Raw genomic sequence first — 26,060 nt, 5'->3', positions numbered from 1 at the left:
GTAGGTGCCAGAGACCATTTGGCTAGTCGCTGGGACCCCGCACGGGGTCGCTGGTGCCCATACGCGCTGGGGAGGTGCTAGGGACGCTTTGGCGAGCTGCTGGGACCCTACGAGAAGTCACTGGGGATGGTGTGCATGCTGGGGAGGTGCCAGGGACCATTTGTTGAGCTGCTCGGATCCTTTTGTGGCGTCGCTGGGCATAGTGCGTCCCCTGGATAGGTACCAGGGACCATTTGGCGAGCCGCTGGGCCCTATGCACTTGTGAGGTGCCAGGGACCATTTGGCGAGCTACTGGGACCCCGCGCGGGGTCGCTGGGCCCCGTGTGTCCCCTGGATAGGTACAGGGACCATTTGGCGAGCCGCTAGGTCCCCACGTGCGGTCGCTGGGCCCTATGCACTTGTGAGGTGCCAGGGACCATTAGGCTAGCTACTGGGACCCTTCGCGGGGTCGCTGGGACCCGAGCGCGCACTGGGGAGGAGCCAGGTACCATTTGGTGAGCCGTTGGTACCCCACGAGAAATCACTAGGGTCTGTGCACACGCTGGGGATGTGCCAGGGACCATTTGGCGAGCCGCAGGGACACTGCGCGATGTCACTGTGCCCAGTGCATGCGCTTGGGAGGTACCAGGGACCATTTGGAGAACCTCTGAGACCCCGCTCGGGGTTGCTGTGGCCCCATGCGCGTGCTGGTAAGGTGCCAGGGACCATTTGGCGAGCTGCTGGGTCCCCTCGCTGGGTCGCTGGGCCCCGTGCGCGCTCTGGGGATGTGCCAGGGGCCATTCGGCTAGCCGCTGGGACCCCGCGCATAGTCGCTGGGGAGGAGCCAGGTACCATTTGGTGAGCCGTTGGTACCCCACGAGAAATAACTGGGGTTCGTGCGCACACTGGGGATGTGCCAGGGACCATTTAGCGAGCCGCTGGAACCCTACGAGAAGTCGCTGGGGATGGTGCGCATGCTGGATAGGTACCAGGGACCATTTGGTGAGCCACTGGGTCCCCACGTGCGGTCGCTGGGCCCTATGCACTGGGTAGGTGCCAGGGACAATTCGGCGAGCTTCTGGGACCCTGAGCGAAGTCGCTGGGCCCACGAGAAAACGCTGGGGTCCGTGCGCATGCTGGGGATGTGCCAAGGACCATTTGGCGAACCGGTGGGACCCCGCACGCTTGGGAGGTGCCTGGGACCATTTGGCGAGCCGCAGGGACACTGCGCGATGTCACTGGTCCCAGTGCGTGCGCTTGGGAGGTACCAGGGACCATTTGGAGAACCTCTGGGACCCCGTGTGGGGTCGCTGGGCTCCGTGCGCGTGCTGGGGATGTGCCAGTGACCATTTGGCGAGATGCTGGGACCCCGCACAGGGTCACTGGTGCCAGTGCACGTGCTGGTAAGGTGCTAGGGAACAATTGGCGAGCCGGTAGGACAGAGCGCGGAGTCGCTGGGCCCCATGCACTTGCTGGGGAGGTGCCAGGGACCATTTTGCAAGCCGCTGGGACATGCGCGGTCTAGCTGGGCCCCGTGCACTTGCTGGGGAGGGTCCATGGACCATTTAGCGAGCCGTTGGGACCCCGCGCAGGGTCGCTATGACCCGTGCGCGCGTTGGGGTGGGGCCAGGACCATTTGCGAGCCGCTGGGAACCTACACGAGGTCGCTGGTGCCTGTTCGCGTGCTGGTGTGGTGCCTGGGACCATTTGAAGAGCTGCTGGGACCCCACACGGGGTCGCTAGGCCTAATGCGCACACTGGGTAGGTGCCAGGGACAATTCGGCGAGCTTCTGGGACCCTGCGCGAAGTCGCTGTGCCCAGTGTGCGGGCAGGGGAGAAACCAGGTACCATTTGGCGAGCTGCTGGGACCCTGCACGAAGTCGCTGTGGCCCGTGCGCATGCTGGGGATGTGCCAGGGACCATTTGGCTAGCCGCTGGAACTCCGCGCGGGGTCGCTGGGCTGCGTGCGTGTGCTGGGGTTGTGCCAGGGACCTTTTGGGGAGCTCTGGGTCTCTACACCTTGTACCTGGGGCCCATGCGCGCGCTGGGGAGGTGCCAGGGACCATTTGGTGAGCCGCTGGGACCCCGCGCTGGGTCGCTGGGCCCAGTGCTTGCGCTGGTGAGGTGCCAGGGACCTTTCGGCGAGCCGCTGGGACCCCGCGTGGGGTCGCTGTGCCCTATGCGTGAAATGGGGAAGAGCCAGGTACCATTTGGCGAGCTGCTGGGCCCCGGGCGCGCGCTGGGGATGTGCCAGGGACCAATTGGCAAGCCTGTGGGACCGTGCGCTGGGCCGCTGGGCCCAGTGCATGTGCTGGGGAGGTGCCAGGGACTATTTAGCGAGCCGCTGGGACCCAGCGCGGAGTCACTGGGCCCTGTGCGTGCGCTGGGGAGGTGCCAGGGACCATTTGGCGAGCCGCTGGGACCCCGCGATTGGTCGCTGGGAACCGTGCCCACACTGGGGATGAGCCAGGGACCATTCGACTAGCTGCTGGGACACCACGCAAAGTCGCTGGGGCTTGGGCGGGTGCTGGGGATGTGCCGGTTACCAATTGGCAAGACTCTGGGACCCTGTGCTGGGTGGCAGGGCCCCGTGCGTGTGCTGGGGAGGTGCCAGGGATTATTTGGCGAGCCGCTGGGACCCAGCGCGGATTCACTGGGCCCTGTGCGTGCGCTGGGGAGGTGCCAGGGACCATTTGGCGAGCTGCTGGGGCCCGTGCGCGTGCTGGGGATGTGCCAGGGACTATTTGGTGAGCCTGTGGGACCATGCGCTGGGCCGCTGGGCCCCGTGCGTGTGCTGGGGAGGTGCCAGGGACTATTTGGTGAGCCGCTGGGACCCCGCGCTGGGTCACTGGGCTAAGTGTTTACGCTGGGGATGTGCCAGGGACCATTTGGTGAGCCGCACGGTCCCCGCGCAGGGTCTCTTGGGCCAGTGTGCACGCTGGGGAGGTGCCAGGGATCATTTGGAGATCCGCTGGGACCACGTGCAAAGTCGCTAGGTCCCGTGCGCATGCTAGGGAGGAGCCAGGGACCATTTGGTGAGTCGTTGGGACCCCACGAGAGATCACTGGGCTCCGTGCGCACGCTGGGGATGTGCCAGGGACGATTTGGAGAACCGCTGGGACCCCGTGCGGGGTCACTGGGCCCCATGCGTGCGATGGGGAGGTGCCAGGATCCATTAGGCCAGCCTCTGGGACACTGCGCGAGGTCACTGGGCCCAGTGCGTGTGCTTTGGATGTACCAGGGTCCATTTGGCGAGGCGCTGGGACCACGCGCAAAGTCGCTGGGTCCCGTGCGCATGCTAGGGAGGTGCAAGCGACCTTTTCGGGAGCCGCTGGGTTTCTGCGCTTGGTAGCTGGAGCCCGTGTGCACACTGAGGAGGTGCCAGGGACCATTTGGCTAGCCGCTGGGAGCCCGCGCGCGGTCACTGGGCTCTATGCACTTGTGAGGTTCCAGGGACCATTTTGCGAGCCACTCAGACCCCGCGCGGGGTCTCTGGGCCCCGTGCACGCTCTGGGGATGTGCCAGGGACCATTCGGCTAGCCACTGGGACCCCACGCAAAGTCGCTGTGGCTGGGGCAGGTGCTGGGGATGTGCCAGGTACCATTTGGCGAGCCTCTGGGAACCGCGCGGGGTCGCTGCACCCTGTGCGCGCACTGGGGAGGGGCCAGGGACCATTTAGCGAGCTGCTGGGACACCGCGCAGGGTCGCTGGGTCCTGTGCGCGCGCTGGTGAGGTGCCAGGGACCATTTGCAAGCCGCTGGGACCCCGCGCGTTGTTGCTGGGCCCTGTGCGTGCGCTGGATTGGAGCCAGGGACCATTTGGTGAGCCGCTAGGACCCCGTGCGAGGTCGCAGTCCTGTGCGCGCACTGGGGAGGAGCCAGGTACCATTTGGTGAGCCGTTGGGACCCTGCGAGAAATCACTGTGGTCCGTGCGCACGCTGGGGATGTGCCAGAGACCATTTGTAGAACCGCTGGGACCCCGTGCGGGGTCGCTGGGCCCCATGCGCGCGATGGGGAGGTGCCAGGATCCATTAGGCCAGCCTCTGGGACACTGCACGAGGTCACTGGGCCCAGTGCGTGTGCTTGGGAGGTACCAGGGACCATTTGGCGAGCCGCTCGGTCCCCACTCAGGGTCGCTGGGCCCCATGCACACGCTGGGGAAGTGCCAGGGACCATTTGGCGAGCCGCTGAGACCCTGCGTGGGGTCGCTGGGCCCCGTGCGTGTGCTGGGGATGTGCCAGGGACCATTTGGCGAGACGCTGGGACCCTGAGCAAAGTCTCTGGGGCCCGTGCGCGCGCTGGGGCGGAGGCAGGGACCATTTGTTGAGTCGCGGGGACACGTGCGGGGTAGCTGGGCCCTGTGCGCTGGCTGGGGATGGTCTAGGGAGCATTTAGCGAGCCGCTGGGACCCCGCTCGGTGTTGCTTTGGCCCCATGCGCGTGCTGGTAAGGTGCCAGGGACCATTTGGCGAGCTGCTGGGTCCCCGCGCGGGGTCGCTGGGACCCGTGCGCGCGGTTGAGAGGTGTCAGGTACCATTTGGCGAGCCGCTGGGAACCTGCACGAGATCGCTGGGGCCCGTACACGTGCTGGGATGGTGCCAGGGACCATTTCACGAGCTGCTGGGACCCCGCTCGAAGTCGCTGGGGCCCGTCCGCGTGCTGGGGATGTACCACAGACCATTTACACGCCTCTGGGACACTGCACGAGGTCACTGGGCCCAGTGCGTGTGCTTGGGAGGTACCAGGGTCCATTTGGCGAGGCGCTGGGACCACGCGCAAAGTTGCTGGGTCCCGTGCGCATGCTAGGGAGGTGCCAGCGACCTTTTGGGGAGCCGCTGGGTTTCTGCGCTTGGTAGCTGGAGCCCGTGTGCACGCTGAGGAGGTGCCAGGGACCATTTTGCGAGCCGTTCGGACCCTGCGCAGGGTCACTGGGCGTAGTGCGTCCCCTGGATAGGTACCAGGGACCATTTGGCGAGCCGCTGGGACCCCGCGCGCGGTCGCTGGGCTCTATGCACTTGTGAGGTGCCAGGGACCATTTGGCGAGCCACTGGGACCCCGAACGGGGTCGCTGGGCCCCGTTTGCGCTCTGGGGATGTGCCAGGGACCTTTTGGCTTGCCGCTTGGACCCCACGCAAAGTCGCTGGGGCTGGGGCGAGTGCTGGGGATGTGCCAGGTACCATTTGGCAAGCCTGTGGGACCCCGCGCTGGGTCGCTGGGGCCCGTGCGCACGCTGGTGAGGTGTCAGGGACCGTTTGCGAGCCGCTGGGAAACTGCTCGTGGTTGCTGGGCCCTGTGCGTGCGCTGGATAGGAGCCAGGGACCATTTGTTGATCCGCTAGGACCCCGTGCGAGGTCACAGAGTCCCTACCGCGCACTTGGCAGGAGCCAGGTACCATTTGGTGAGCCGTTGGGACCCCACGAGAGATCACTGGACTCCGTGCGCATGCTGGGGATGTGCCAGGGATGATTTGGAGAACCGCTGGGACCCTGTACGGGGTCACTGGGCCCCATGCGCGTGATGGGAAGGTGGCAGGATCCATTAGGCCAGCCGCTGGAGTCCGTGCGGGGTCACTGGGCCCCGTGCGCGCACTGGGGAGGTGCCAGGGACCATTTGGCAAGCTTCTGGGTCCCCGCGGGTCCCCCGTCACTGGGACCCGTGTGCGTGGTTGAGAGGTGTTAGGTACCATTTGGCGAGCCGCTGGGAACCTGCACGAGATTGCTGGGCCCGTACACGTGCTTGAATGGTGCCAGGGACCATTTCACGAGCTGCTGGGACCCCGCATGGGGTCACTGGTCCCAGTGCGTGCGTTGGGGAGGTGCCAGGGACAGTTTGGCGAGCCTCTGGGACCCTGCGCGAGGTCGCTGGGGATCGTGTGATCTGGGGACGGGGTAGGTACTATTTCACGAGCCGCTGGGGCCCGTCGCTGGGGCCCGTCCGCGCGCTGGGGATGTCCCAGGGACCTTTTTGCGAGCATCTGGGTCACTGTGCGAGGTCGCTGGACATAATACTCACGCCTGAGAGGTGTCAGGTACCATTTGTCAAGCCGCTGGGAACCCTCGCCAAGTGGCTGGGGCCCGTGCCTGCACTGGGGATGTGCCAGGGACCATTTACGAGCCTCTGGGACACTGCGCGAGGTCACTGGGCCCAGTGCGTGTGCTTGGGAGTTACCAGGGACCATTTGGCGAGGCGCTGGGATCACGCGCAAAGTCGCTGGGTCCCGTGCGCATGCTAGGGAGGTGCCAGCGACTTTTTGCGGAGCCGCTGGGTTTCTGCGCATGGTAGCTGGAGCCCGTGTGCACACTGAGGAGGTGCCAGGGACCATTTTGCGAGCCGCTCGGACCCCGCGCGGGGTCACTGGGCTCCGTGCACGCTCTGGGGATGTGCCAGGGACCATTTGGCTAGCCGCTGGGACCCCGCGCGCGGTCACTGGGCTCTATGCACTTGTGAGGTGCCAGGGACCATTTGGCGAGCCACTGGGACCCCGAACAGGTTCGCTGGGCACCGTGCGCGCGCTGGGGAGGAGCCAGGGACCATTTTGCGAGCCCCTCGGACCCCGTGCTGGGTCACTGGGCTCCGTGCGTGCTCTGGGGATGTGCCAGGGACCTTTTGGCTCGCCGCTGGGACCCCGCGATTGGTCGCTGGGAACCGTGCCCGCGCCGGGGATGAGCCATGCTGGTGAGTGCCAGGGACCATTTGTCGAGCCTCTCGGTTCCCGCGTGAGTTCGCTGGGCGTAGTGCGTCCCCTGGATAGGTACCAGGGACCATTTGGCGAGCCGCTGGGCCCCCGCGCGCGGTCGCTGGGCTCTATGCACTTGTGAGTTGCCAGGGACCATTTGGCGAGCCACTGGGACCCAGAACGGGGTCGCTGGGCCCAGTTCGCACTCTGGGGATGTGCCAGGGACCTTTTGGCTTGCCGCTGGGACCCCACGCAAAGTCGCTGGGGATGGGGCGGGTGCTGGGGATGTGCCAGGTACCATTTGGTAAGCCTCTGGGACCCCACGCTGGGTCGCTGGGGCCCGTGCGCACGCTGGTGAGGTACCAGGGACCATTTGGCTAGCCGCTGGGACCCCGCGCGCGGTCACTGGGCTCTATGCACTTGTGAGGTGCCAGGGACCATTTGGCGAGCCACTGGGACCCCGAAGAGGTTCGCTGGGCACCGTGCGCGCGCTGGGGAGGAGCCAGGGACCATTTTGCGAGCCCCTCGGACCCCGTGCTGGGTCACTGGGCTCCGTGCGTGCTCTGGGGATGTGCCAGGGACCTTTTGGCTCGCCGCTGGGACCCCGCGATTGGTCGCTGGGAACCGTGCCCGCGCCGGGGATGAGCCATGCTGGTGAGTGCCAGGGACCATTTGTCGAGCCTCTCGGTTCCCGCGTGAGTTCGCTGGGCGTAGTGCGTCCCCTGGATAGGTACCAGGGACCATTTGGCGAGCCGCTGGGCCCCCGCGCGCGGTCGCTGGGCTCTATGCACTTGTGAGTTGCCAGGGACCATTTGGCGAGCCACTGGGACCCAGAACGGGGTCGCTGGGCCCAGTTCGCACTCTGGGGATGTGCCAGGGACCTTTTGGCTTGCCGCTGGGACCCCACGCAAAGTCGCTGGGGATGGGGCGGGTGCTGGGGATGTGCCAGGTACCATTTGGTAAGCCTCTGGGACCCCACGCTGGGTCGCTGGGGCCCGTGCGCACGCTGGTGAGGTACCAGGGACCATTTGCGAGCCGTTGGGAAACCGCTCGTGGTTGCTGGGCCCTGTGCGTGCGCTGGATAGGAGCCAGGGACCATTTGTTGATCCGCTAGGACCCCGCGCGAGGTCGCAGAGTCCCTACCGCGCACTGGGGAGGAGCCAGGTACCATTTGGTGAGCCGTTGGGACCCCACGAGAGATCACTGGGCTCCGTGCGCACGCTGGGGATGTGCCAGGTACCATTTGGCGAGCCTCTGGGACCCGCGCGGGGTCGCTGCACCCTGTGTGCATGCTGGGGAGGGGCCAGGGACCATTTAGCGAGCTGCTGGGACCCTGCGCAGGGTCGCAGGGGCCCGTGCGCGCACTGGGGCGGAGGCAGGGACCATTTGTTGAGTCGCAGGGATACGTGCGGGGTAGCTGGGCCCTGTGCGCTGGCTGGGGATGGTCTAGGGAGCATATAGCGAGCTGCTGGGACCCCGCTCGGTGTTGCTTTGGCCCCATGCGCGTGCTGGTAAGGTGCCAGGGACCATTTGGCGAGCTGCTGGGTCCCCGCGCGGGGTCGCTGGGACCCGTGCGCGCGGTTGAGAGGTGTCAGGTACCATTTGGCGAGCCTCTGGGACCCCGCACTGGGTCGCTGGGGCCCGTGCACGTGCTGGGATGGTGCCAGGGACCATTTCACGAGCTGCTGGGACCCCGCATGGGGTCACTGGGCCCAGTGCGTGCGTTGGGGAGGTGCCAGGGACAGTTTGGCGAGCCTCTGGGACCCTGCGCGAGGCCGCTGGGGAACCTGTGATCTGGGGAGTGTGCAGGTACCATTTCACGAGCTGCTGGGACCCCGCTCGAAGTCGCTGGGGCCCGTGCCTGCACTGGGGATGTCCCATGGACCTTTTTGCGAGCATCTGGGTCACTGCACGAGGTCGCTGGACCTAATGCTCGCGCCTGAGAGGTGTCAGGTACCATTTGGCGAGCCGCTGGGAACCCTCGCTAAGTCGCTGGGTCCTGTGCGCATGCTAGGGAGGTGCCAGCGACCTTTTGGCGAGCCGCTGGATTTCTGCGCTTGGTAGCTGGAGCCCGTGTGCACGCTGAGGAGGTGCCAGGGACCATTTGGCGAGCCGCTGGGAACCCTCGCCAAGTCGCTGGGGCCCGTGCCTGCACTGGGGATGTGACAGAGACCATTTACGAGCCTCTGGGACACTGCGCGAGGTCACTGGGCCCAGTGCGTGTGCTTGTGAGGTGCCAGGGACCATTTGGCGAGCCGCAGGAACCCTACGAGAAGTCGTTGGGGACGGTGCGCGTGCTGGGGAGTGCCAGGGACCATTTGTCGAGCCTCTCGGATCCCGCGTGGGTTCGCTGGGAACCGTGCCCGCGCCGGGGATGTGCCAGGGACCATTCGGCTTGCCGCTGGGACCCCACGCAAAGTCGCTGGGGCTGGGTCGGGTGCTGGGGATGTGCCAGGTACCATTTGGCGAGCCTCTGGGACCCTGCGCTGGGTCGCTGGGGCCCGTGCGCATGCTGGTGAGATGCCAGGGACCATTTGCCGACCTGCTGGAACCCTGCGCAGGGTCGCTGGGGCTGGGTCGGGTGCTGGGGATGTGCCAGGTACCATTTGGTGAGCATCTGGGACCCCGCGCTGGGTCGCTGGGGCCCGTGCGCATGCTGGTGAGGTGCCAGGGACCTTTTGCCGAGCTGCTGGGACCCTGCGCAGGGTCGCTGGGCCCCGTGCACACGCTGGGGAGGGGCAAGAGAACAGTTGCGAGCCTCTGGGAAACCGCTCGTGGTTGCTGGGCCCTGTGCGTGCGCTAGATAGGAGCCAGGGACCATTTGGTGATCCGCTAGGACCCCGCACAAGGTCGCAGAGTCCCTAGCGCGCACTGGGGAGGAGCCAGGTACCATTTGGTGAGCCGTTGGGACCCCACGAGAGATCATTGGGCTCCGTGCGCACGCTGGGGATGTGCCCGGAACGATTTGGAGAACCGCTGGGACCCTGTGTGGGGTCACTGGGCCCCATGCGCGCGATGGGGCGGTGCCAGGGACCATTTGGCGAGCCACTGGGACCCCAAACTCGGTCGATGGGCACCGTGCGCGCACTGGGGAGGAGCCAGGGACCATTTTGCGAGCCGCTCGGACCCCGCGCTGGGTCACTGGGCCCCGTGCGCGCTCTGGAGATTTGCCAGGGACCTTTTGGCTAGCCCCTTGGACCCCGCGATTGGTCGCTGGGAACCGTGCACGCGCTGGGGCGGAGGCAGGGACCATTTGGTGAGTCGCTGGGCCCCCGCACAGGGTCGCTGGGGCCTGTGCACGTGCTGGTAAGTTGCCAGGGTACATTTGGCGAGCCAGTAGGACAGAGCATGGAGTCGCTGGGCCCCATGCGCGTGCTGGGAAGGTGCCAGGGACCATTTTGCAAGCCGCTGGGACACGTGCGGGGTAGCTTGGCCCTGTGCGCTGGCTAGGGATGGTCCAGGAACCATTTAGCGAGCCGCTGGGACCCCGCTCGGTGCTGCTGTGGCCCTATGCGCATGCTGGTAAGGTGCAAGGGACCATTTTTCGAGCCGCTCGGACCCCGCGCGGGGTCACTGGGCCCCGTGCGCGCTCTGGGGATGTGCCAGGGACCGTTTGGCTCGCCGCTGGGACCCCGCGATTGGTCGCTGGGAACCGTGCCCACGCCGGGGATGAGCCAGGGACCATTCGGGTAGCCACTGGGACCCCACGCAAAGTCGCTGTGGCTTGGGCAGGTGCTGGGGATGTGCCAGGTACCATTTGGTGAGCCTCTTGGACCCGCGCGGGGTCGCTGCACCCTGTGCGCATGCTGGGGAGGGGCCAGGGACCATTTAGCGAGCTGCTGGGACCCTGAGCAAAGTCTCTGGGGCCCGTGCGCGCGCTGGTGAGGTGCCAGGGACCATTTGCCAAGCTGCTGGGACCCTGCGCAGGGTCGCTGGGTCCTGTGCCCGTGCTGGAGATTGGCAAGGGACCATTTGCTAGCCGCTGGGACCCCCCGCGTTGTTGCTGGGCCCTGTGCGTGTGCTAGATTGGAGCCAGGGACCATTTGGTGAGCCGTTGGGACCCCGCGAGAAATCACTGTGGTCCGTGCGCATGCTGGGGATGTGCCAGAGACCATTTGTAGAACCGCTGGGCCCCTGTGCGGGGTCGCTGGGCCCCATGCGCGCGATGGGGAGGTGCCAGGATCCATTAGGCCAGCCTCTGGGACACTGCACGAGGTCACTGGGCCCAGTGCGTGTGCTTGGGAGGTACCAGGGACCATTTGGCGAGCCGCTCGGTCTTCACTCGGGGTCGCTGGGCCCCAAGCACATGCTGGGGAGGTACCAGAGACCATTTGGCGAGCCACTGAGACCCTGCGTGGGGTCGCTGGGCCCCGTGCGCGCGCTGGGGATGTGCCAGGGACCATTTGGCGAGACGCTGGGACCCTGAGCAAAGTCTCTGGGGCCCGTGCGCGCGCTGGGGCGGAGGCAGGGACCATTTGTTGAGTCGCGGGGACACGTGCGGGGTAGCTGGGCCTTGTGCGCTGGCTGGGGATGGTCTAGGGAGCATTTAGCGAGCCGCTGGGACCCCGCTCGGTGTTGCTTTGGCCCCATGCGCGTGCTGGTAAGGTGCCAGGGACCATTTGGCGAGCTGCTGGGTCCCCGCGCGGGGTCGCTGGGACCCGTGCGCGCGGTTGAGAGGTGTCAGGTACCATTTGGCGAGCCGCTGGGAACCTGCACGAGATCGCTGGGGCCCGTACACGTGCTGGGATGGTGCCAGGGACCATTTCACGAGCTGCTGGGACCCCGCATGGGGTCACTGGGCCCAGTGCGTGCGTTGGGGAGGTGCCAGGGACAGTTTGGCGAGCCTCTGGGACCCTGCACGAGGTCGCTGGGGAACGTGTAATCTGGGGAGGGGGCAGATACCATTTCACGAGCCGCTGGGACCCCGCTCGAAGTCGCTGGGGCCCGTCCGCGCGCTGGGGATGTACCAGAGACCATTTTGGGAGCATCTGGGTCACTGCGCGAGGTCGCTGGACCTAATGCTCGCGCCTGAGAGGTGTCAGGTACCATTTGGCGAGCCGCTGGGAACCCTCGCCAAGTCGCTGGGGCCCGTGCCTGCACTGGGGATGTGCCAGAGACCATTTACGAGCCTCTGGGACACTGCGCGAGGTCACTGGGCCCAGTGCGTGTGCTTGGGTGGTACCAGGGACCATTTGGCGAGGCGCTGGGACCACGCGCAAAGTCGTTGGGGACGGTGCGCGTGCTGGGGAGTGCCAGGGACCATTTGTCGAGCCGCTCGGATCCCGCGTGGGTTCGCTGGGAACCGTGCCCGCGCCGGGGATGTGCCAGGGACCATTCGGCTTGCCGCTGGGACCCCACGCAAAGTCGCTGGGGCTGGGTCGGGTGCTGGGGATGTGCCAGGTACCATTTGGCGAGCATCTGGGACCCCGCGCTGGGTGGCTGGGGTCCGTGCGCATGCTGGTGAGGTGCCAGGGACCATTTGCCGAGCTGCTGGGACCCTGCGCAGGGTCGCTGGGCCCCGTGCACATGCTGGGGAGGGGCAAGGAAGCAGTTGCGAGGCTCTGGGAAACCGCTCGTGGTTGCTGGGCCCTGTGCGTGCGCTAGATAGGAGCCAGGGACCATTTGGTGATCCGCTGGATTTCTGCGCTTGGTAGCTGGAGCCCGTGTGCACACTGAGGAGGTGCCAGGGACCATTTGGCGAGCCGCTGGGAACCCTCGCCAAGTCGCTGGGGCCCGTGCCTCCACTGGGGATGTGACAGAGACCATTTACGAGCCTCTGGGACACTGCGCGAGGTCACTGGGCCCAGTGCGTCTCCTTGTGAGGTGCCAGGGACCATTTGGCGAGCCGCAGGAACCCTACGAGAAGTCGTTGGGGCCCGTGCGCATGCTGGTGAGGTGCCAGGGACCATTTGCCGAGCTGCTGGGACCCTGCGCAGGGTCGCTGGGCCCCATGCACACGCTGGGGAGGGGCAAGGGAGCAGTTGCGAGCCTCTGGGAAACCGCTCGTGGTTGCTGGGCCCTGTGCGTGCGCTAGATAGGAGCCAGGGACCATTTGGTGATCCGCTAGGACCCCGCACAAGGTCGCAGAGTCCCTAGCGCGCACTGGGGAGGAGCCAGGTACCATTTGGTGAGCCGTTGGGATCCCACGAGAGATCACTGGGCTCCGTGCGCACGCTGGGGATGTGCCAGGAACGATTTGGAGAACCGCTGGGACCCTGTGCGGGGTCACTGGGCCCCATGCGCGCGATGGGGAGGTGCCAGGGACCATTTGGCGAGCCACTGGGACCCCGAACTCGGTCGATGGGCATCGTGCGCGCACTGGGGAGGAGCCAGGGACCATTTTGCGAGCCGCTCGGACCCCGCGATTGGTCGCTGGGAACCGTGCCCGCGCCGGGGATGAGCCAGGGACCATTCGGCTTGCAGCTGGGACCCCACGCAAAGTCGCTGGGGCTGGGGCGGGTGCTGGGGATGTGCCAGGTACCATTTGGCGATCCTCTAGGACCCCGCGCTGGGTCGCTGGGGCCTGTGCGCATGCTGGTGAAGTGCCAGGGACCATTTGCCGAGCTGCTGGGACCCTGCGCAGGGTCGCTGGGCCCCGTGCACACGCTGTGGAGGGGCAAGGGACCATTTGCGAGCCGCTGGGAAACCGCTCATGGTTGCTGGGCCCTGTGCGTGCGCTGGATAGGAGCCAGGGACCATTTGGTGAGTCGTCGGGACCCCACAAGAGATCATTGGGCTCCGTCCGTACGCTGGGGATGTGCCAGGGACGATTTGGAGAACCGCTGGGACCCCGTGCGGGGTCACTGGGCCCCATGCGTGCGATGGGGAGGTGCCAGGATCCATTAGGCCAGCCGCTGGAGTCCGCGCGGGGTCACTGGGCCCTGTGCGCGCGCTGGGGAGGGGCCAGGGACCATTTTGCGAGCCGCTGGGACACTGCGCGAGCACACTGGGCCCAGTGCGTGTGCTTGGGAGGTACCACACTGGGTCGCTGGGCCCCATGCACACACTGGGGCGGAGGCAGGGACCATTTGGCGAGTCGCTGGGCCCCCGCACAGGGTCGCTGGGGCCTGTGCACGTGCTGGTAAGTTGCCAGTGTACATTTGGCGAGCCGGTAGGACAGAGCATGAAGTCGCTGGGCCCCATGCGCGTGCTGGGAAGGTGCCAGGGACCATTTTGCAAGCCGCTGGGACACGTGCGGGGTAGCTTGGCCCTGTTTGCTGGCTAGGGATGGTCCAGGAACCATTTAGCGAGCCACTGGGACCCCGCTCGGTGTTACTGTGGCCCCATGCGCGTGCTGGTAAGGTGCCAGGGACCATTTGGCGAGCTGCTGGGTCCCCGCGGGTCCTGGGGAGGTGCCAGGATCCATTAGGCCAGCCTCTGGGACACTGCGCGAGGTCACTGGGCCCAGGGCGTGTGCTTGGGATGTACCAGGGTCCATTTGGCGAAGCGCTGGGACCACGCGCAAAGTCGCTGGGTCCCGTGCGCATGCTAGGGAGGTGCCAGCGACCTTTTGGGGAGCCACTAGGTTTCTACGCTTGGTAGTTGAAGCCCGTGTGCACGCTGAGGAGGTGCCAGGGACCATTTTGCGAGCCGCTCGGACCCCGCGCGGGGTCACTGGGCCCCATGCGCGCGATGGGGAGGTGCCAGGATTCATTAGGCCAGCCTCTGGGACACTGCACGAGGTCACTGGGCCCAGTGCGTGTGCTTGGGAGGTACCAGGGACCATTTGGCGAGCCGCTCGGTCCCCACTCGGGGTCGCTGGGCCCCATGCACACGCTGGGGAGGTGCCAGGGACCATTTGGCGAGCCGCTGAGACCCTGCGTGGGGTCGCTGGGCCCCGTGCGCGCGCTGGGGATGTGCCAGGGACCATTTGGCGAGACGCTGGGACCCTGAGCAAAGTCTCTGGGGCCCGTGCGCGCGCTGGGGCAGAGGCAGGGACCATTTGTTGAGTCGCGGGGACACGTGCGGGGTAGCTGGGCCCTGTGCGCTGGCTGGGGACGATCTAGGGTGCATTTAGCGAGCCGCTGGGACCCCGCTCGGTGTTGCTTTGGCCCCATGCGCGTGCTGGTAAGGTGCCAGGGACCATTTTGGGAGCATCTGGGTCACTGCGCGAGGTCGCTGGACCTAATGCTCGCGCCTGAGAGGTGTCAGGTACCATTTGGCGAGCCGCTGGGAACCCTCGCCAAGTCGCTGGGGCCCGTGCCTGCACTGGGGATGTGCCAGAGACCATTTACGAGCCTCTGGGACACTGCGCGAGGTCACTGGGCCCAGTGCGTGTGCTTGGGTGGTACCAGGGACCATTTGGCGAGGCGCTGGGACCACGCGCAAAGTCGTTGGGGACGGTGCGCGTGCTGGGGAGTGCCAGGGACCATTTGTCGAGCCGCTCGGATCCCGCGTGGGTTCGCTGGGAACCGTGCCCGCGCCGGGGATGTGCCAGGGACCATTCGGCTTGCCGCTGGGACCCCACGCAAAGTCGCTGGGGCTGGGTCGGGTGCTGGGGATGTGCCAGGTACCATTTGGCGAGCATCTGGGACCCCGCGCTGGGTGGCTGGGGTCCGTGCGCATGCTGGTGAGGTGCCAGGGACCATTTGCCGAGCTGCTGGGACCCTGCGCAGGGTCGCTGGGCCCCGTGCACATGCTGGGGAGGGGCAAGGAAGCAGTTGCGAGGCTCTGGGAAACCGCTCGTGGTTGCTGGGCCCTGTGCGTGCGCTAGATAGGAGCCAGGGACCATTTGGTGATCCGCTGGATTTCTGCGCTTGGTAGCTGGAGCCCGTGTGCACACTGAGGAGGTGCCAGGGACCATTTGGCGAGCCGCTGGGAACCCTCGCCAAGTCGCTGGGGCCCGTGCCTCCACTGGGGATGTGACAGAGACCATTTACGAGCCTCTGGGACACTGCGCGAGGTCACTGGGCCCAGTGCGTCTCCTTGTGAGGTGCCAGGGACCATTTGGCGAGCCGCAGGAACCCTACGAGAAGTCGTTGGGGCCCGTGCGCATGCTGGTGAGGTGCCAGGGACCATTTGCCGAGCTGCTGGGACCCTGCGCAGGGTCGCTGGGCCCCATGCACACGCTGGGGAGGGGCAAGGGAGCAGTTGCGAGCCTCTGGGAAACCGCTCGTGGTTGCTGGGCCCTGTGCGTGCGCTAGATAGGAGCCAGGGACCATTTGGTGATCCGCTAGGACCCCGCACAAGGTCGCAGAGTCCCTAGCGCGCACTGGGGAGGAGCCAGGTACCATTTGGTGAGCCGTTGGGATCCCACGAGAGATCACTGGGCTCCGTGCGCACGCTGGGGATGTGCCAGGAACGATTTGGAGAACCGCTGGGACCCTGTGCGGGGTCACTGGGCCCCATGCGCGCGATGGGGAGGTGCCAGGGACCATTTGGCGAGCCACTGGGACCCCGAACTCGGTCGATGGGCATCGTGCGCGCACTGGGGAGGAGCCAGGGACCATTTTGCGAGCCGCTCGGACCCCGCGATTGGTCGCTGGGAACCGTGCCCGCGCCGGGGATGAGCCAGGGACCATTCGGCTTGCAGCTGGGACCCCACGCAAAGTCGCTGGGGCTGGGGCGGGTGCTGGGGATGTGCCAGGTACCATTTGGCGATCCTCTAGGACCCCGCGCTGGGTCGCTGGGGCCTGTGCGCATGCTGGTGAAGTGCCAGGGACCATTTGCCGAGCTGCTGGGACCCTGCGCAGGGTCGCTGGGCCCCGTGCACACGCTGTGGAGGGGCAAGGGACCATTTGCGAGCCGCTGGGAAACCGCTCATGGTTGCTGGGCCCTGTGCGTGCGCTGGATAGGAGCCAGGGACCATTTGGTGAGTCGTCGGGACCCCACAAGAGATCATTGGGCTCCGTCCGTACGCTGGGGATGTGCCAGGGACGATTTGGAGAACCGCTGGGACCCCGTGCGGGGTCACTGGGCCCCATGCGTGCGATGGGGAGGTGCCAGGATCCATTAGGCCAGCCGCTGGAGTCCGCGCGGGGTCACTGGGCCCTGTGCGCGCGCTGGGGAGGGGCCAGGGACCATTTTGCGAGCCGCTGGGACACTGCGCGAGCACACTGGGCCCAGTGCGTGTGCTTGGGAGGTACCACACTGGGTCGCTGGGCCCCATGCACACACTGGGGCGGAGGCAGGGACCATTTGGCGAGTCGCTGGGCCCCCGCACAGGGTCGCTGGGGCCTGTGCACGTGCTGGTAAGTTGCCAGTGTACATTTGGCGAGCCGGTAGGACAGAGCATGAAGTCGCTGGGCCCCATGCGCGTGCTGGGAAGGTGCCAGGGACCATTTTGCAAGCCGCTGGGACACGTGCGGGGTAGCTTGGCCCTGTTTGCTGGCTAGGGATGGTCCAGGAACCATTTAGCGAGCCACTGGGACCCCGCTCGGTGTTACTGTGGCCCCATGCGCGTGCTGGTAAGGTGCCAGGGACCATTTGGCGAGCTGCTGGGTCCCCGCGGGTCCTGGGGAGGTGCCAGGATCCATTAGGCCAGCCTCTGGGACACTGCGCGAGGTCACTGGGCCCAGGGCGTGTGCTTGGGATGTACCAGGGTCCATTTGGCGAAGCGCTGGGACCACGCGCAAAGTCGCTGGGTCCCGTGCGCATGCTAGGGAGGTGCCAGCGACCTTTTGGGGAGCCACTAGGTTTCTACGCTTGGTAGTTGAAGCCCGTGTGCACGCTGAGGAGGTGCCAGGGACCATTTTGCGAGCCGCTCGGACCCCGCGCGGGGTCACTGGGCCCCATGCGCGCGATGGGGAGGTGCCAGGATTCATTAGGCCAGCCTCTGGGACACTGCACGAGGTCACTGGGCCCAGTGCGTGTGCTTGGGAGGTACCAGGGACCATTTGGCGAGCCGCTCGGTCCCCACTCGGGGTCGCTGGGCCCCATGCACACGCTGGGGAGGTGCCAGGGACCATTTGGCGAGCCGCTGAGACCCTGCGTGGGGTCGCTGGGCCCCGTGCGCGCGCTGGGGATGTGCCAGGGACCATTTGGCGAGACGCTGGGACCCTGAGCAAAGTCTCTGGGGCCCGTGCGCGCGCTGGGGCAGAGGCAGGGACCATTTGTTGAGTCGCGGGGACACGTGCGGGGTAGCTGGGCCCTGTGCGCTGGCTGGGGACGATCTAGGGTGCATTTAGCGAGCCGCTGGGACCCCGCTCGGTGTTGCTTTGGCCCCATGCGAGTCCTGGTAAGGTGCCAGGGACCATTTGGCGAGCTGCTGGGTCCCCGCGCGGGGTCGCTGGGACCCGTGCGCGCCGTTGAGAGGTGTCAGGTACCATTTGGCGAGCCGCTGGGAACCTGCACGAGATCGCTGGGGCCCGTGCGCATGCTAGGGAGGTGCCAGCGACCTTTTGGGGAGCCGCTGGGTTTCTGCGCTTGATAGCTGGAGCCCGCGTGCACGCTGAGGAGGTGCCAGGGACCATTTTGCGAGCCGCTGGGACCCCGCACGGGGTCGCTTGGTCTCATGCGCCCTTGGCAGGTGCCAGGGACCATTTGGCGAGCCGCAGGAACCCTACGAGAAGTCGTTGGGGACGGTGCGCGTGCTGGGGTGTTGCAGGGACCATTTGTCGAGCCGTTCGGATCCCGCGATTGGTCGCTGGGAATCGTGCCCGCGCCGGGGATGAGCCAGGGACCATTCGGCTTGCCTCTGGGACCCCACGCAAAGTCGCTGGGGCTGGGTCGGGTGCTGGGGATGTGCCATGTACCATTTGGCGAGCCTCTGGGACCCCGCGCTGGGTCGCTGGGGCCCGTGCGCATGCTGGTGATGTGCCAGGGACCATTTGTCGAGCTGCTGGGACCCTGCGCAGGGTCGCTGGGCCCCGTGCACACGCTGGGGAGGGGCAAGGGACCATTTGCGAGCCGCTTAGAAAACCGCTCGTTGTTGCTGGGCCCTGTGCGTGCGCTAGATAGGAGCCAGGGACCATTTGGTGATCCGCTAGCACCCCGCGCAAGGTCGCTGGGTCCCTAGCGCGCACTGGGGAGGAGCCAGGTACCATTTGGTGAGCCGTTGGGACCCCACGAGAGATCACTGGGCTCCGTGCGCTCGCTGGGGATGTGCCAGGGACGATTTGGAGAACCGCTGGGACCCCGCGCGTGGTCACTGGGCCCCGTGCGCGCGCTGGGGCGGAGGCAGGGACCATTTGGTGAGTCGCTGGGCCCCCGCACAGGGTCGCTGGGGCCTGTGCACGTGTTGGTAAGTTGACAGGGTACATTTGGCGAGCCAGTAGGACAGAGCATGGAGTAGCTGGGCCCCATGCGCGTGCTGGGAAGGTGCCAGGGACCATTTTGCAAGCCGCTGGGACACGTGCGGGGTAGCTTGGCCCTGTGCGCTGGCTAGGGATGGTCCAGGAACCATTTAGCGAGCCGCTGGGACCCCGCTCGGTGCTGCTGTGGCCCCATGCGCATGCTGGTAAGGTGCAAGGGACCATTTTTCGAGCCGCTCGGACCCCGCGCGGGGTCACTGGGCCCCGTGCGCGCTCTGGGGATGTGCCAGGGACCTTTTGGCTCGCCGCTGGGACCCCGCGATTGGTCGCTGGGAACCGTGCCCACGCCGGGGATGAGCCAGGGACCATTCGGGTAGCCACTGGGACCCCACGCAAAGTCGCTGTGGCTTGGGCAGGTGCTGGGGATGTGCCAGGTACCATTTGGTGAGCCTCTTGGACCCGCGCGGGGTCGCTGCACCCTGTGCGCATGCTGGGGAGGGGCCAGGGACCATTTAGCGAGCTGCTGGGACCCTGAGCAAAGTCTCTGGGGCCCGTGCGCGCGCTGGTGAGGTGCCAGGGACCATTTGCCAAGCTGCTGGGACCCTGCGCAGGGTCGCTGGGTCCTGTGCCCGTGCTGGAGATTGGCAAGGGACCATTTGCTAGCCGCTGGGACCCCCCGCGTTGTTGCTGGGCCCTGTGCGTGTGCTAGATTGGAGCCAGGGACCATTTGGTGAGCCGTTGGGACCCCGCGAGAAATCACTGTGGTCCGTGCGCATGCTGGGGATGTGCCAGAGACCATTTGTAGAACCGCTGGGCCCCTGTGCGGGGTCGCTGGGCCCCATGCGCGCGATGGGGAGGTGCCAGGATCCATTAGGCCAGCCTCTGGGACACTGCACGAGGTCACTGGGCCCAGTGCGTGTGCTTGGGAGGTACCAGGGACCATTTGGCGAGCCGCTCGGTCTTCACTCGGGGTCGCTGGGCCCCAAGCACACGCTGGGGAGGTACCAGAGACCATTTGGCGAGCCGCTGAGACCCTGCGTGGGGTCGCTGGGCCCCGTGCGCGCGCTGGGGATGTGCCAGGGACCATTTGGCGAGACGCTGGGACCCTGAGCAAAGTCTCTGGGGCCCGTGCGCGCGCTGGGGCGGAGGCAGGGACCATTTGTTGAGTCGCGGGGACACGTGCGGGGTAGCTGGGCCTTGTGCGCTGGCTGGGGATGGTATAGGGAGCATTTAGCGAGCCGCTGGGACCCCGCTCGGTGTTGCTTTGGCCCCATGCGCGTGCTGGTAAGGTGCCAGGGACCATTTGGCGAGCTGCTGGGTCTCCGCGCGGGGTCGCTGGGACCCGTGCGCACGGTTGAGAGGTGTCAGGTACCATTTGGCGAGCCGCTGGGAACCTGCACGAGATCGCTGGGTCCCGTACACGTGCTGGGATGGTGCCAGGGACCATTTCACGAGCTGCTGGGACTCCGCATGGGGTCACTGGGCCCAGTGCGTGCGTTGGGGAGGTGCCATGGACAGTTTGGCGAGCCTCTGGGACCCTGCACGAGGTCGCTGGGTAACGTGTGATCTGTGGAGGGGGCAGGTACCATTTCACGAGCCGCTGGGACCCCGCTCGAAGTCGCTGGGGCCCGTCTGCGCGTTGGGGATGTGCCAGGGACCATTTTGGGAGCATCTGGGTCACTGCGCGAGGTTGGTGGACCTAATGCTCGCGCCTGAGAGGTGTCAGGTACCATTTGGTGAGCCGCTTGGAACCGTCGCCAAAGTCGCTGGGGCCCGTGCCTGCACTAGGGATGTGCCAGAGACCATTTACGAGCCTCTGGGACACTCCGCGAGGTCACTGGGCCCAGTGCGTGTGCTTGGGAGGTACCAGGGACCATTTGGCGAGGCGCTGGGACCACGCGCAAAGTCGCTGGGTCCCGTGCGCATGCTAGGGAGGTGCCAGCGACCTTTTGGGGAGCCGCTGGATTTCTGCGCTTGGTAGCTGGAGCCCGTGCGCGCGCTGGTGAGGTGCCAGGGACCATTTTGTGAGCCGCTGGGACCCCGCGCGGGGTCGCTTGGTCTCATGCGCCCTTGGGATGTGCCAGGGACCATTTGGCGAGCCGCAGGAACCCTACGAGAAGTCGTTGGGGACGGTGCGTGTGCTGGAGAGTGCCAGGGACCATTCGGCTTGACGCTGGGACCCCACGCAAAGTCGCTGGGGCTTGGTCGGGTGCTGGGGATGTGCCAGGTACCATTTGGCGAGCCTCTGGGACCCCGCGCTGGGTCGCTGGGGCCCGTGCGCATGCTGGTGAGGTGCCAGGGACCATTTACCGAGCTGCTGGGACCTTGCGCAGGGTCGCTGGGCCCCGTGCACACGCTGGGGAGGTGCCAGGGACCATTTGGCGAGACGCTGTGACCCTGAGCAAAGTCTCTGGGGCACGTGCGCGCGCTGGGGCGGAGGCAGGGACCATTTGTTGAGTCGCGGGGACACGTGCGGGGTAGCTGGGCCCTGTGCGCTGGTTGGGGATGGTCTAGGGAGCATTTAGCGAGCCGCTGGGACTCCGCTCGGTGTTGCTTTGGCCCCATGCGCGTGCTGGTAAGGTGCCAGGGACCATTTGGCGAGCTGCTGGGTCCCCGCGCGGGGTCGCTGGGACCCGTGCGCGCGGTTGAGAGGTGTCAGGTACCATTTGGCGAGCCGCTGGGAACCTGCACGAGATCGCTGGGCCCCAGCCCGTACACGTGCTGGGATGGTGCCAGGGACCATTTCACAAGCTGCTGGGACCCCGCACGGGGTCGCTTGGTCTCATGCGCCCTTGGCAGGTGCCAGGGACCATTTGGCGAGCCGCAGGAACCCTACGAGAAGTCGTTGGGGACGGTGCGCGAGCTGGGGAGTGCCAGGGACCATTTGTCGAGCCGCTCGGATCCGGCGTGGGTTCGCTGGGAACCGTGCCCGCGCCGGGGATGTGCCAGGGACCATTCGGCTTGCCGCTGGGACCCCACGCAAAGTCGCTGGGGCTGGGTCGGGTGCTGGGGATGTGCCAGGTACCATTTGGCGAGCCTCTGGGACCCCGCGCTGGGGCCCGTGCGTGCGTTGGGGAGGTGCCAGGGACAGTTTGGCGAGCTGCTGGGACCCTGCACGAGGTCGCTGGGGAACGTGTAATCTGGGGAGGGGGCAGATACCATTTCACGAGCCGCTGGGACCCCGCTCGAAGTCGCCGGGGCCCGTCCGCGCGCTGGGGATGTACCAGAGACCATTTTGGGAGCATCTGGGTCACTGCGCGAGGTTGCTGGACCTAATGCTCGCGCCTGAGAGGTGTCAGGTACCATTTGGCGAGCCGCTGGGAACCCTCGCCAAGTCGCTGGGGCCCGTGCCTGCACTGGGGATGTGCCTGGGACCATTTACGAGCCTCTGGGACACTGTGCGAGGTCACTGGGCCCAGTGTGTGTGCTTGGGAGGTACCAGGGACCATTTGGCGAGGCGCTGGGACCACGCGCAAAGTCGCTGGGTCCTGTGCGCATGCTAGGGAGGTGCCAGCGACCTTTTGGCGAGCCGCTGGGTTTCTGCGCTTGGTAGCTGGAGCCCACGTGCACGCTGAGGAGGTGCCAGGGACCATTTGGCGAGCCGCAGGAACCCTACGAGAAGTCGTTGGGGACGGTGCGTGTGCTGGAGAGTGCCAGGGACCATTCGGCTTGCCGCTGGGACCCCACGCAAAGTCGCTGGGGCTGGGTCGGGTGCTGGGGATGTGCCAGGTACCATTTCGCGAGCCTCTGGGACCCCGCGCTGGGTCGCTGGGTCCTGTGCGCATGCTAGGGAGGTGCCAGCGACCTTTTGGCGAGCCGCTGGGACCCCGCGCAGGGTTGCTTGGTCTCATGCGCCCTTGGGAGGTGCCAGGGACCATTTGGCGAGCCGCAGGAACCCTACGAGAAGTCGTTGGGGACGGTGCGCGTGCTGGGGAGTGCCAGGGACCATTTGTCGAGCCGCTCGGATCCCGCGATTGGTCGCTGGGAACCGTGCCCGTGCCGGGGATGAGCCAGGGACCATTCGGCTTGCCGTTGGGACCCCACGCAAAGTCGCTGGGGCTGGGTCGGGTGCTGGGGATGTGCCAGGTACCATTTGGCGAGCATCTGGGACCCCGTGCTGGGTCGCTGGGGCCCGTGTGCATGCTGGTGAGGTGCCAAGGACCATTTGCCGAGCTGCTGGTACCCTGCGCAGGGTCGCTGTGCCCCGTGCACACGCTGGGGAGGGGCAAGGGACCATTTGCGAGCCGCTGGGAAACCGCTCGTGGTTGCTGGGCCCTGTGCGTGCGCTGGATAGGAGCCAGGGACCATTTGGTGATCCGCTAGCACCCCGCGGAAGGTCGCAGAGTCCCTAGCGCGCACTGGGGAGGAGCCAGGTACCATTTGGTGAGCCGTTGGGACCCCACGAGAGATCACTGGGCTCCGTGCGCACGCTGGGGATGTGCCAGGGACGATTTGGAGAACCGCTGGGACCCCGCGCGCTGTCACTGGGCCCCGTGCGCGCACTGCGGAGGGGCCAGGGACCATTTTGCGAGCCGCTCGGACCCCGCGTGAGCACACTGGGCCCAGTGCGTGTGTTTGGGAGGTACCAGGGACCATTTGGCGAGCCGCTGTGTCCCCAGTCGGGGTCGCTGGGCCCCATGCACGCGCTGGGGCGGAGGCAGGGACCATTTGGCTAGTCGCTGGGCCCCCACACAGGGTCGCTGGGGCCTGTGCACGTGCTGGTAAGTTGCCAGGGTACATTTGGCGAGCCAGTAGGACAGAGCATGGAGTCGCTGGGCCCCATGCGCGTGCTGGGAAGGTGCCAGGGACCATTTTGCAAGCCGTTTGGGGAGCCGCTGGGTTTCTGCGCTTGGTAGCTGGAGCCCGTGTGCACGCTGAGGAGGTGCCAGGTACCATTTGGCGAGCCTCTTGGACCCGTGCGGGGTCGCTGCGCCCTGTGCGCGCAATGTGGAGCGGCCAGGGACCATTTAGCGAGCTCCTGGGACCCCGCGCAGGGTCGCAGGGGCCCGTGCGCGCGCTGGTGAGGTGCCAGGGACCATTTGCCGAGCTGCTGGGACCCTGCGCAGGGTCGCTGGGTCCTGTGCGCGTGCTAGGGAGGTGCAAGGGACCATTTGCGAACCGCTGGGACCCCCCGCGTTGTTGCTGGGCCCTGTGCGCACGCTGGGGTTGTGCCAGACACCATTTGTAGAACCGCTGGGCCCACGTGCAGGGTCGCTGGGCCCCATGCACGCGATGGGGAGGTGCCAGGATCCATTAGGCCAGCCTCTGGGACACTGCACGAGGTCACTGGGCCCAGTGCGTGTGCTTGGGAGGTACCAGGGACCATTTGGCGAGCCGCTCGGTCCTCACTCGGGGTCGCTGGGCCCCATGCACACGCTGGGGAGGTGCCAGGTACCATTTGGCGAGCCTCTGGGACCCCGCACTGGGTCGCTGGGGCCCGTGCACGTGCTGGGATGGTGCCAGGGACCATTTCACGAGCTGCTGAGACCCCGCATGGGGTCACTGGGCCCAATGCGTGCGTTGGGGAGGTGCCAGGGACAGTTTGGCGAGCCTCTGGTACCCTGCACGAGGTCGCTGGGGAACCTGTGATCTGGGGAGGGGGCAGGTACCATTTCACGAGCTGCTGGGACCCCGCTCGAAGTCGCTGGGGCCCGTCCGCGCACTGGGGATGTCCCATGGACCTTTTTGCGAGTATCTGGGTCACTGCGCGAGGTCGCTGGACCTAATGCTCGCGCCTGAGAGGTGTCAGGTACAATTTGGCGAGCCGCTGGGAACCCTCGCCAAGTCGCTGGGGCCCGTGCCTGCACTGGGGATGTGCCAGGGACCATTTACGAGCCTCTGGGACACTGCGCGAGGTCACTGGGCCCAGTGCGCTGGGACCACGCGCAAAGTCGCTGGGTCCCGTGCGCATGCTTGGGAGGTGCCAGCGACCTTTTGGGGAGCCGCTGGGTTTCTGCGCTTGGTAGCTGGAGCCTGTGTGCACGCTGAGGAGGTGCCAGGGACCATTTTGCGAGCCGCTGTGACCCCGCGCGGGGTCACTGGGGCCTGTGCACGTGCTGGTAAGTTGCCAGGGTACATTTGGCGAGCCAGTAGGACAGAGCATGGAGTCGCTGGGCCCCATGCGCGTGCTGGGAAGGTGCCAGGGACCATTTTGCAAGCCGTTTGGGGAGCCGCTGGGTTTCTGCGCTTGGTAGCTGGAGCCCGTGTGCACGCTGAGGAGGTGCCAGGTACCATTTGGCGAGCCTCTTGGACCCGTGCGGGGTCGCTGCGCCCTGTGCGCGCAATGGGGAGCGGCCAGGGACCATTTAGCGAGCTCCTGGGACCCCGCGCAGGGTCGCAGGGGCCCGTGCGCGCGCTGGTGAGGTGCCAGGGACCATTTGCCGAGCTGCTGGGACCCTGCGCAGGGTCGCTGGGTCCTGTGCGCGTGCTAGGGAGGTGCAAGGGACCATTTGCGAACCGCTGGGACCCCCCGCGTTGTTGCTGGGCCCTGTGCGCACGCTGGGGATGTGCCAGACACCATTTGTAGAACCGCTGGGCCCACGTGCAGGGTCGCTGGGCCCCATGCACGCGATGGGGAGGTGCCAGGATCCATTAGGCCAGCCTCTGGGACACTGCACGAGGTCACTGGGCCCAGTGCGTGTGCTTGGGAGGTACCAGGGACCATTTGGCGAGCCGCTCGGTCCTCACTCGGGGTCGCTGGGCCCCATGCACACGCTGGGGAGGTGCCAGGTACCATTTGGCGAGCCTCTGGGACCCCGCACTGGGTCGCTGGGGCCCGTGCACGTGCTGGGATGGTGCCAGGGACCATTTCACGAGCTGCTGAGACCCCGCATGGGGTCACTGGGCCCAATGCGTGCGTTGGGGAGGTGCCAGGGACAGTTTGGCGAGCCTCTGGTACCCTGCACGAGGTCTCTGGGGAACCTGTGATCTGGGGAGGGGGCAGGTACCATTTCACGAGCTGCTGGGACCCCGCTCGAAGTCGCTGGGGCCCGTCCGCGCACTGGGGATGTCCCATGGACCTTTTTGCGAGTATCTGGGTCACTGCGCGAGGTCGCTGGACCTAATGCTCGCGCCTGAGAGGTGTCAGGTACCATTTGGCGAGCCGCTGGGAACCCTCGCCAAGTCGCTGGGGCCCGTGCCTGCACTGGGGATGTGCCAGGGACCATTTACGAGCCTCTGGGACACTGCGCGAGGTCACTGGGCCCAGTGCGCTGG

Source organism: Acipenser ruthenus, chromosome 42 (genome assembly GCF_902713425.1).
Source record: "Acipenser ruthenus chromosome 42, fAciRut3.2 maternal haplotype, whole genome shotgun sequence".
NCBI classification, from domain to species: Eukaryota; Metazoa; Chordata; class Actinopteri; order Acipenseriformes; family Acipenseridae; genus Acipenser; species Acipenser ruthenus.
Note: the sequence above shows the minus strand (reverse complement) of the source record.